This window comes from Bufo gargarizans, chromosome 2, assembly GCF_014858855.1.
Source record: "Bufo gargarizans isolate SCDJY-AF-19 chromosome 2, ASM1485885v1, whole genome shotgun sequence".
NCBI classification, from domain to species: Eukaryota; Metazoa; Chordata; class Amphibia; order Anura; family Bufonidae; genus Bufo; species Bufo gargarizans.
This window is the reverse complement of record NC_058081.1, coordinates 517,815,419-517,825,532: the sequence shown is the minus strand read 5'-3', so window position 1 is coordinate 517,825,532 and position 10,114 is coordinate 517,815,419. Positions and strand designations below refer to the sequence as shown.

The window sequence follows — 10,114 nt, the reverse complement described above, 5'->3', positions numbered from 1 at the left end:
ACCCTAACTGGACAGATTTCCATTGGTCGTAAACAACTGTGCTATCACTCTGGGTGTTTTGTTATCAGATTTCTTTATGATTTGGAGTAGTTGTATGAGACATAATGATCTGTGTTCAGCCCCAGTATTTCCACTGTATTAGGAGACTTTAGATTGATCCTTGCCTGTTATGTGACTTTACACTCTTTTTGACAAATTCACAAACAACGTAAAGCATTTTGGACATTTACCACGTTGCTGGGTAGTAAAATTCCATCTAATTGTAACAAGTCCTTTGAATTCTGCACTGAGTGCGAGTCCTCCTCCTTCTCTTCCTGTCCCTCCCAGAGGCCAAGCCCTGTATCCTGCACAAGAGAATCCCAGCTACTTCTAGTGGAGCAGACAGCTGTCTGAGGTGTAATACCTGGTCCGTGTCCTGGTGCAGTTCTCTAACAAGCTCTGCTACATGTCCTAACTACCCCCAGACTGTAGAGCACAGGAGTCCTGCTCCAGTACTAACTGGAAAGAAGTGAAATTACTTCTATGCAAGAAAATCTATCACTGCAGTAACACAAGCCCAGAAAAGTAAGTCAGTCATCTCTTTGTAAAATACCGTTTTTTCATTTGCTTATGACAGAAGTTGCAGAGAGAAGCTAAACTGAGCAGAATCACATATTGCTAGAAATTGAAATGAGAGGAGAGAGCGCATCTGCTGCTGTGACCAGAGGATTGTCAGCTCCATAGATCAGCCCTGGTTTTGATCTGACTTGTGGTGGTCTTATTTAGAAGTCAGGCGCAATTTTACTATGGGCCTTTGTTGGGTCTGTTTTGATTGAGAAATACTGTGAATGGAATCTGAACGAAGTGTAAATGGTTTCAGCATCCGCGCCATTTTTGGGACAGTGGATAGAATTTGGAGACCATTTGGACCCTTCACCACCTAATGAAGCCCGTCATGGTGATGTCACTTGATGTGACACTCTCGGCTGGGTAAAGTGAGGGGAACTTAAAACATATTCACTCACTCTGATGCATGTCACAAAAGAGCCTCATCTTAATTGTGACATGCATCAGATGGAACAATATGAGTGATGCACATTGGACGCCAAAAATTACTCTAATCATCATATCGGCGCATAACGTTTAATTAGTATTTATAAAAGTTACGTACTCCTCCACTCTTAGTTAAGCACGTAGCTCAAAGGAAACACAATTGTGGATTGAATACCAGTAAAGCTAGTTATAGAGTTGAGCCTAATCCTCTGAATGGGGGATGGACTTGGAGATAATGAGCCATCTTTTTAGTCTTCTTATCAGGTCGGGTAAACCATTAATGACAAACGGGCCCTTTGATGTACGTTAAAAAAAAAAGTTTGTTAAAGATGCAGGCCCAAAGCCTAAGGCTGCACTTCTGAGAGACCCTAATGACTACATGTTCCATCCTGGTTCCTGTGAGGTGCTTACACACCAATATCTACATCTTGCCTGATCGGAGTATGGTAGATATGTGTGCACGTTGATGTGGATGCTGACACAGAACATCTAACAAAAATGTAGAACAGAGCATGTTGTCATCAGAATATCTCCTGTACCACATCTCAACGTGAAGGGTCTAGCATTGCTGTGGGGACAGTTTGGGGGAGACCACTGTGTGACTCTGCGGTGACTATGTGGCGGCATGGCTAGTCTAGTAAACTTATGCCTGAGAACTTTTATTGTCTGATGATGGCAGTGGACATTTACTTATGCTTTTACTTGGCTTGGTATCAGGTTGTGTACCTGTGTAATAATTAAAATGAGGGGAACGCTGCCAGCAGTGAGGACAGAGACAACAGTGCAAAGATCTGAACTACCAAACAATGGCATTGAGCAATGTAATTCCAGGCAAATCCACATAAAAGCAAATGATCCTGTAATGACAGGACGGCTCTGTCCTAGAACATTGGGAGGTGTCCCATATTCCTCCAGAAACGTAGCCTGCAGACAAGACTGGGTTAACGTTTTCAGGTCTTTGCTACCACTGACTCACAAAGTCCTCAGGCCTGGCCTAGATTTAGGTTGATGCTGCAGCCAAATTGTCTCCATGGCGATGGGCACAGCACCAAAGGTCACCATGGCAGCAGGTTTTGTTCAGGGATAAGCGTTTGACCCTGAAGCATCTAATAGGGGGCGACACATAGTGGGGGGGACACTGCAGATTAACCCCTTCATGTATTCTCTGAGGATCTCAGGTGAAGGTTTAGTTATCTAAATACCGAATAATTGTAGTATGAAACTTACTAGTAAACTTTTTTTCCCTCATGTTTTCTGCTTCTGGATGTAAATGAATAATGTGTGATACAAGAGATGTCAAGCTGGGAGAGCCCTGACGTGGTGGCACAAGTAGGAGTGGCCTATTGGCTGACACAATAGTACATGGCTATTCTGCCATTTAGAATACAATAGTGGTGGTGCTATACCAAGCTCACTACGTGGATACAGCACCAGAACCAAGTATGGCACATGGACACATGGACAAAAGTGTTGGTACCCTTCTGTTAACCCCTTAAGGACCAGGCTCATTTTCACCTTAAGGACCAGGCCATTTTTTGCAAATCTGACCAGTGTCACTTTAAGTGCTCATAACTTTAAAACGCTTCGACTTACCCAGGCCGTTCTGAGATTGTTTTTTCGTCACATATTGTACTTCATGACACTGCTAAAATTGGGTCAAAAAAGTTAATTTTTTTGCATAAAAAAATTAATTGTTTACCAAAAATTTTGAAAAATTAGCAAATTTCAAAGTTTCAGTTTCTCTACTTCTGTAATACATAGTAATACCCCCAAAAATTGTGATGACTTTACATTCCCCATATGTCTACTTCATGTTTGTAGCATTTTGGGAATGATATTTTATTTTTTGGGGATGTTACAAGGCTTAGAAGTTTAGAAGCAAATTTTGAAATTTTTGAGAAATCTTCAAAATCCCACTTTTTATGGACCAGTTCAGGTTTGCAGTCATATTGTGAGGCTTAGATAATAGAAACCTCCCAAAAATGACCCCATTCTAGAAACTACACCCCTCAAGGTATTCAAAACTGTTTTTTCAAACTTTATTAACCCTTTAGGTCTTCCACAAGAGTTGATGGCAGATGGAGAAACAATTTTGAAATTTCTATTTTTTGGAAAATTTTCCAATATAATCAATTTTTTCCAGGAGTAAAACAAGGGTTAACTGCCAAACAACACTCAAAATGGGTTGCCCTGATTCTGTAGTTTGCAGAAACACCCCATATGTGGTCGTAAACTACTGTTTGGCCGAACGGTAGCACATAGAAGGAGGGGAACACCATATGGGTTTTGGAAGGCAGATTTTGCAGGACTGGTTTTGTTTATACCATGTCCCATTTGAAGCCCCCTGTTGCACCCCTAGAATAGAAATTTCAAAAAAGTGACTCCATCTAAGAAAGTACACCCCTCAAGGTATTCAAAACTGGGTTTACAAACTTTGTTAACCCTTTAGGTGTTCCACAAGAGTTAATGGCAGATGGAGAAACAATTTTGAAATTTCTATTTTTTGGAAAATTTTCCAATATAATCAATTTTTTCCAGGAGTAAAACAAGGGTTAACTGCCAAACAACACTCAAAATGGGTTGCCCTGATTCTGTAGTTTACAGAAACACCCCATATGTGGTCGTAAACTATTTGGCCGAACGGGAGCACATAGAAGGAGGGGAACACCATATGGGTTTTGGAAGGCAGATTTTGCTGGACTGGTTTTGTTTATACCATGTCCCATTTGAAGCCCCCTGTTGCACCCCTAGAATAGAAATTTCAAAAAAGTGACTCCATCTAAGAAAGTACACCCCTCAAGGTATTCAAAACTGGGTTTACAAACTTTGTTAACCCTTTAGGTGTTCCACAAGAGTTAATGGCAGATGGAGAAACAATTTAGAAATTTCTATTTTTTGGAAAATTTTCCAATATAATCAGTTTTTTCCAGGAGTAAAACAAGGGTTAACTGCCAAACAAAACTCAAAATGGGTTGCCCTGATTCTGTAGTTTGCAAAAACACCCCAAATGTGGTCGTAAACTACTGTTTGGCTAAACGGCAGGACATAGAAGAAGGGGAACGCCATACGGTTTTTGGAAGGCAGATTTTGCTGGACTGGTTTATTTACACCATGTACCCTTTCAAGCCCCCTGATGCACCCCTAGAGTAGAAACTCCATAAAAGTGACCCCATCTAGGAAACTACGGGATAAGGTGGTTGTTGTTTTGGGACAATTTTTGGGGTAAATTAGATTTTTGGTTGCTCTATATTACTCTTTTTTGAGGCAATGTAACAAAAAAATTTAATTCTAAAATTGTTTCTACATTCGCTATTTAGTTTTGTGGAACACCTAAAGGGTTAACATAGTTTGTAAAGTAATTTTTGAATACCTTGAGGGGTGTAGTTTCTTAGATGGGGTCACTTTTTTGGAGTTTCTAGTCTAGGCTACATCAGGGGGGGCTTCTAATGGGACATGGTGTAAAAAAAAAAAACTGTCCATCAAAATCTGCCTTCCAGAAACCGTATGGAGTTCCCTTCGTTCTATGCCCTGCCGTGCGGCTATATAGCCATTTACGACCACATATGGGGTGTTTCTGCAAACTACAGAATTGGGGCAATAAATGTTTAGTTTTGTTTGGCTGTTAACCCTTGCTTTATTACCGGCAAAATGGATTTAAATTTAAATTTTGCCCAAAAATAGGTGTTTTGGCACCGTTTTTATTTTATATTTTTAACACCGTTCATCCGAGGCGTTTGGTAAAAAGTTATTTTTATAGCGACGACTTTTACGCACGCGACGATGCCCAATATGTATGGCTCTCAGACTTTGGAGACACTAAGCAGGCATCCTAAAACTGCGGCCCTCCAGATGTTGTAAAACTACAATTCCCACCATGCCCTGATGATGGCTGTAGGTTGTCTGGGCATGCTGGGAGTTATAGTTTTACAACATCTGGAGGGCCGCAGTTTGAGGATGCCTGCACTAAAACTAATATTTTTTGGGGAAAGAAAAATTGTTTTCGTGTCTCCAAAGTCTGAGAGCCATAGTGTTTTATGTTCTCTAGTGAACTGTTGGGGATTATAAAAATTTAGTACTCCATGGAAGTGTGATACTCCCTGAAGCAATCGATAATGCAGAGGCCCGGATGATCGGGGCACGTGTCAAATTGAGTTGTGGTGTCCTTCCGTATCCCCCTCTTGTGACACACTCTGCACTTTTTTTGGGTTCGTCCCTTCTTTCCAGTATGGGGGACCACACCTGGAAAGTGTTGGCCAGGGACGATCCGGGCGCCTCCAGTTCCCGAGGTACTCCGGCCTGCTCTTTCCCGGTCCGAAAAGATCAGGTCTTTGAGGACTGCCTCATAGAATTGGAGGAATGTCCCTGTGTTGCCAGCGCTTCGGGATAGTACAAAAGAGTTGTACATGGCAACCTGCACCATGTAGACCGCAACTTTTTTGTACCATGCCCGGGTTTTGCGCATGGCGTTATATGGCGTGAGGACTTGATCAGAGAGATCAACTCCTCCCATATACCGATTGTAGTCGACGATACAATCGGGCTTGAGGACCGTTGCCGCGGTACCTCGCACAGGGACTGGGGTGGTGCTGTTACCGTGGATTGTGGACAGCATAAGGACATCCCTCTTGTCCTTATACCTGACCAGCAACAGGTTTCCACTGGTAAGTGCACGGGTCTCACCCCTGGGGATAGGTACCTGGAGGGGGTAGGCAGGGAGGCCGCGTTGATTTTTCCGCACGGTCCCACAAGCGAACGTGGATCTGGCGGCAAGGGACCTGAACAAGGGAATGCTGGTATAAAAGTTGTCCACGTACAAGTGGTAACCCTTATCCAGCAGTGGGTACATAAGGTCCCACACGAGTTTCCCGGTAACACCCAGAGTGGGGGGACATTCTGGTGGTTGAATCCGGGAATCTCGCCCCTCGTACACACGAAATTTGTAAGTGTACCCTGAGGTACTCTCACAAATTTTGTATAGCTTCACGCCATACCTCGCCCGCTTTGTGGGAATGTATTGGCGGAAACTGAGTCTCCCCTTGAACGCAACGAGAGACTCATCAACCGCGACCTCCCTTCCAGGTACGTAGGCCTGCTGAAATGTGGCCCCAAAGTGATCGATGACCGGCCGTATCTTGTACAGCCGGTCATAGGCAGGATCACCTCGGGGTGGACATGCTGCATTATCGGAATAATGCAGACATTTCCGGATGGCCTCAAACCGGTGACGTATCATGACCATACTGTACAGTGTGGTCTGGTACAGGACGTCCCCACTCCAGTATTGCCTGACACTGGGTTTTTGGACTAGACCCATATGCAGCACGAGGCCCCAAAATGTCCTCATTTCGGCTGCACTGACCGGCGTCCAGCCACCGGGTCTAGCCAAAACTGAGCCTGGGTTTTGAGCGACGAACTGTTGGGCGTACAGATTCGTCTGCTCCACCATCAAATTCACCAGTGGGTTACTGAAAAAAAAACTAAAAAAGTCTATTTCAGTAAACCCCACTGTGGGAATCTGGATTCCAGGATTGCCAGCGAAATCCGGAATCTCAGGCTCAAAGTCCACTGGGGGACACCAGCTAAGTTCATCGGCAGGGGGCTCCGGTGAACTTATTTGGTGGGCCGGGAAACCAGTACGAACCCCAGGGCGGCTCGTACTAGGGTGGGCCACAGGATCCCTAGCATGTGTGGCCCCTGGCTCCGCCTGGCGGCGTCTCCGCTGCCTTGGTGGCTCATCGTCATCCGATGATGATGAGGAGGATGCGGATGACAAAAGGAACGTGGGGTCATCCTCATCCTCACTGGGGCTCTCAGAGTCGGAGGCAATCTGGGCATATGCCTCCTCGGCCGAGAACACCCGGCGGGCCATGGGTGTGTGTGTGTGCGTGTGTATGTGCGTGCGTGTAAACCTTTATTCTATGTGCGTGTGTGTGGGGGCACGGGTGTTCACGTACTAAAAAGTCCAGGCAAAAAAAAGTGTTAGGAAAAAAAAAAGTTCAAACTTGCTGATCTGCGGTTCAACGCTGATCAGCGGTCGGTGGGGTGGTGGGGCGGGCGATGCGCTAACAGTGGACGGACGCTAAAAAGTGCCGGCCAGTCAGCGCACGCAGAAAAAAAAAAAAAGTGGTGGTGGGGGAAGGGTCTGGTGGTGGGGGGGAGGGGGTTGGTGGGGGGGGGGGGGCTGGTGGTGGGGGCAAGTGGCAGGGGGGGTCTGGGGTCTGAAAGTTGAAAAAAAAAAAGTTTGGAATAAATGTGCTTTTTTTTTTTTTTTTCTTTTCTAACTTTTCCCTTCTATCCCTGCCTAAAGGTGCCTCTCCCTCACTGACCCTAACCTACCTGGGTGGCGATGGGTGCAGGAGGGTGATGGATGCCGATTTAGGGGGACACAGGAGCTGGTGCTGGACGATGCTGCACGGTCAGGGTGCTGGACAGGAAGAGGAGGGGAGAGAGGAGCGCAGGAAGTTTGAATCTCGCGCCTCTCTCCCCTGCACCAATCAGCACCCTGGACAGCGGCGTTCAGCACCAGGGCCAGCTCCGCCTCTGCAAATCCTCGGACTGCGATTGGTGGTGTAAAATTACGCCACCGATCGCAGTCTTTTTCCGGTTCATCGGGTCACAGGACACCCGAATGGACCGGAAACGCAGAAAACCGCAGGTCTGAATTGACCTGCGGTTTTCTGCGATCGCCGATACGGGGGGGTCCAATGACCCCCCCCTGCGTTGTTACGGGATGCCGGCTGAATGATTTCAGTCGAAATCCCGTTTCGATTAACCCCCGCGGCGCCGGAATTCAGATTTTAAGTCAGGACGTACCGGTACGTCCTCGGTCCTTAAGGACTCGGGAAATAGGGCGTACCGGTACGTCCTCGGTCCTTAAGGGGTTAAAGGAAAAAAAACAATGGTCACTGAAATAACTTGGAACTGACAAAAGCAATAATAAGTGAATATTTGAAAATCGGCTAATGAAAATCAGACATTGCTTTTGAATTATGGTTAAAACTAGTGAAACTGGCCTGGACAAAAATGATGGTACCCCTAGAAAAGATTTGGGCTTGTTTTACAGTCACAGGATATGGCACCTCGCAGTCCTTGAGTCGACCATGAACTCTGTATGCCAAAGTATTCTAGAGTCAAATGTGAGGCCATCTATCCAACAGCTTGGCCCGAAAATGGGTCATGCAATAGGACCCTGATCCCAAGCACACCAGCAAATTTATCACAGAATAGCTGGAAAAGAAAAGAATCGAGGTGTTGCAAAGGCCCAGTCAAAGTCCAGACCTCAACCCATTTGAAATGCTGTGGTGGGACTTTAAGAGAACTCTCCACAAACCTCAATGAACTAAAGCAACATTGTAAAGAAGAATGGGCCAGAACTACGTGAGAGACTGATAATCATGCAGAAAACAATTTCATCAAGCTATTGCTGATAAAGGTGGTTCTACAAACTATTCATTCATGTGGTGTTTCACATACGGTTTTTCAATTTTTAGCTTTTCCATTTTAGCTTCTTTGTTGTTAAATAATAATATGGTGGAATATGGTGTGTGTGTTGTTCATTTGAGGTCATATTTATCTAATTTTAAAACCTTCTAAGGACTAGATGTTTTATATAATATGTAAAACACATATATTTGCTTTACTCATGACTGTATATACAGCACCAGAACTAAGCTCATGCGTAAATACAGCCCCAGGACCAAGCTTAGCATATAAATAGAGCACCAGAACAAAGCTCAGCACATACATACAGCTCCAGAATCAAGTTGAGAACATATATACAGTGCCAGAACAAAGCACAGTACATAAATACAGCACCAGAATCAAAGTAATTACATAAATACGGCCCCAGAACCAAGCTAACTAAGCAGGTAATGGCAGTGTCCCCTATAGACAGTAACTTATACTATTTGCCCCTTTATGTAGTGCCACACACTCTGGCCCCTTTACATACAAGAAAATCCTTACAAGGTGGTACAAACACCCCAATTTCTAAGCAGATTTGGTGGACTGCCATAAAATTTAACTTTTTTGTCAAACAATCAATTCTGCTATTAATAGTGTGTTATACCAGTTTACAACTGGCTCCTGAGCACATCTTCCATTGGCTTCCTTGGGGAGGTCTTTCTCCAGGGGCTAGGGATTTGACCACCCATCTCCTTACGGAGCACGGATCCTCCTACCTTGAGCATGTGGATAGAGAGAGTGCAGTAGATTTGTAGAATGGAGGAACTAGTGGGTTGGGAAAACCAAAGGGCAGTCTTCTTGATAATCTGGTCTCCCTGGTCTTTTTTCTTTATTTTTTTTTTATTTTTTTTACTTCCTGATTTTTATTTGGTTTTCCAGTACAAATCAATATGTCAAAATAACAATCAATGAGATGCTGTTCAAATATTACATTGAGTTTAAAAGAAAGCATTCAGCCTTCTTGTAGTTTGTACAATCTATAATGATGCGATAGTAAAACAATTAATATTGTTACTGTTCAATAGAACAATGTGATCCTTAAGAAATAGTAAACCTCGTAATGTGCGTGGAAGCATGACAACTAAAGAACAATACCAGTGATCGTGATATGCCAGAGCCGCCCATCTAACTCTCCCCCAAACACTCTTCAATAGTTTTCCCGGAGATAGGTAGTCCTGTAATACATATTCACAAGACTCTGTGGAATGTGGGAAGCACAAGAAGATGTACGCCATAATTCCCATCTTTGTACCACCTGCAATCTATTTTTATGTGAAGCGGCATATATTAATTCATGTTGCATATATTTATTAACTAGGGGCACCAATTCCAAGAGACTCTGGGTGATAGGCAATTTCCAGTAAGTAGCAATTAGCTTTCGTGCCGCTGTTAGTATCCCCGCCACTACCCACCGATATGTGTATGGGAGGGTCTCAAACCCAATGGAGAGTATAGCTAGTGCCGGTGACAGGGGGAGGGAAAGCCAGCCACTTTAGATAAAACGTCATACTCTTCCTTCCAGAAGGGAGATATGGTAGGACAATTCCACTACATGTGTGACAGCGTTCCCTTTTCTCCACATCCCCGCCAGCGATATAGGCTGTATGTAGGATTAATG

At 44.3% G+C, this 10,114-nt stretch overlaps 1 protein-coding gene across 1 annotated transcript in view; it reads left to right on the top strand.

Moving 5' to 3' along the window:
* The first annotated feature begins 336 nt into the window (after positions 1-336).
* SLC25A18 (solute carrier family 25 member 18) overlaps positions 337-10,114 on the top strand; it is a 41,535-nt gene continuing 31,757 nt past the window's right edge. Inside the window, exon 1 of the mRNA XM_044281356.1 lies at positions 337-564. The gene's annotated coding sequence lies outside the window, so the exon portion shown is untranslated. The remainder of the gene's footprint in view (positions 565-10,114) is intronic.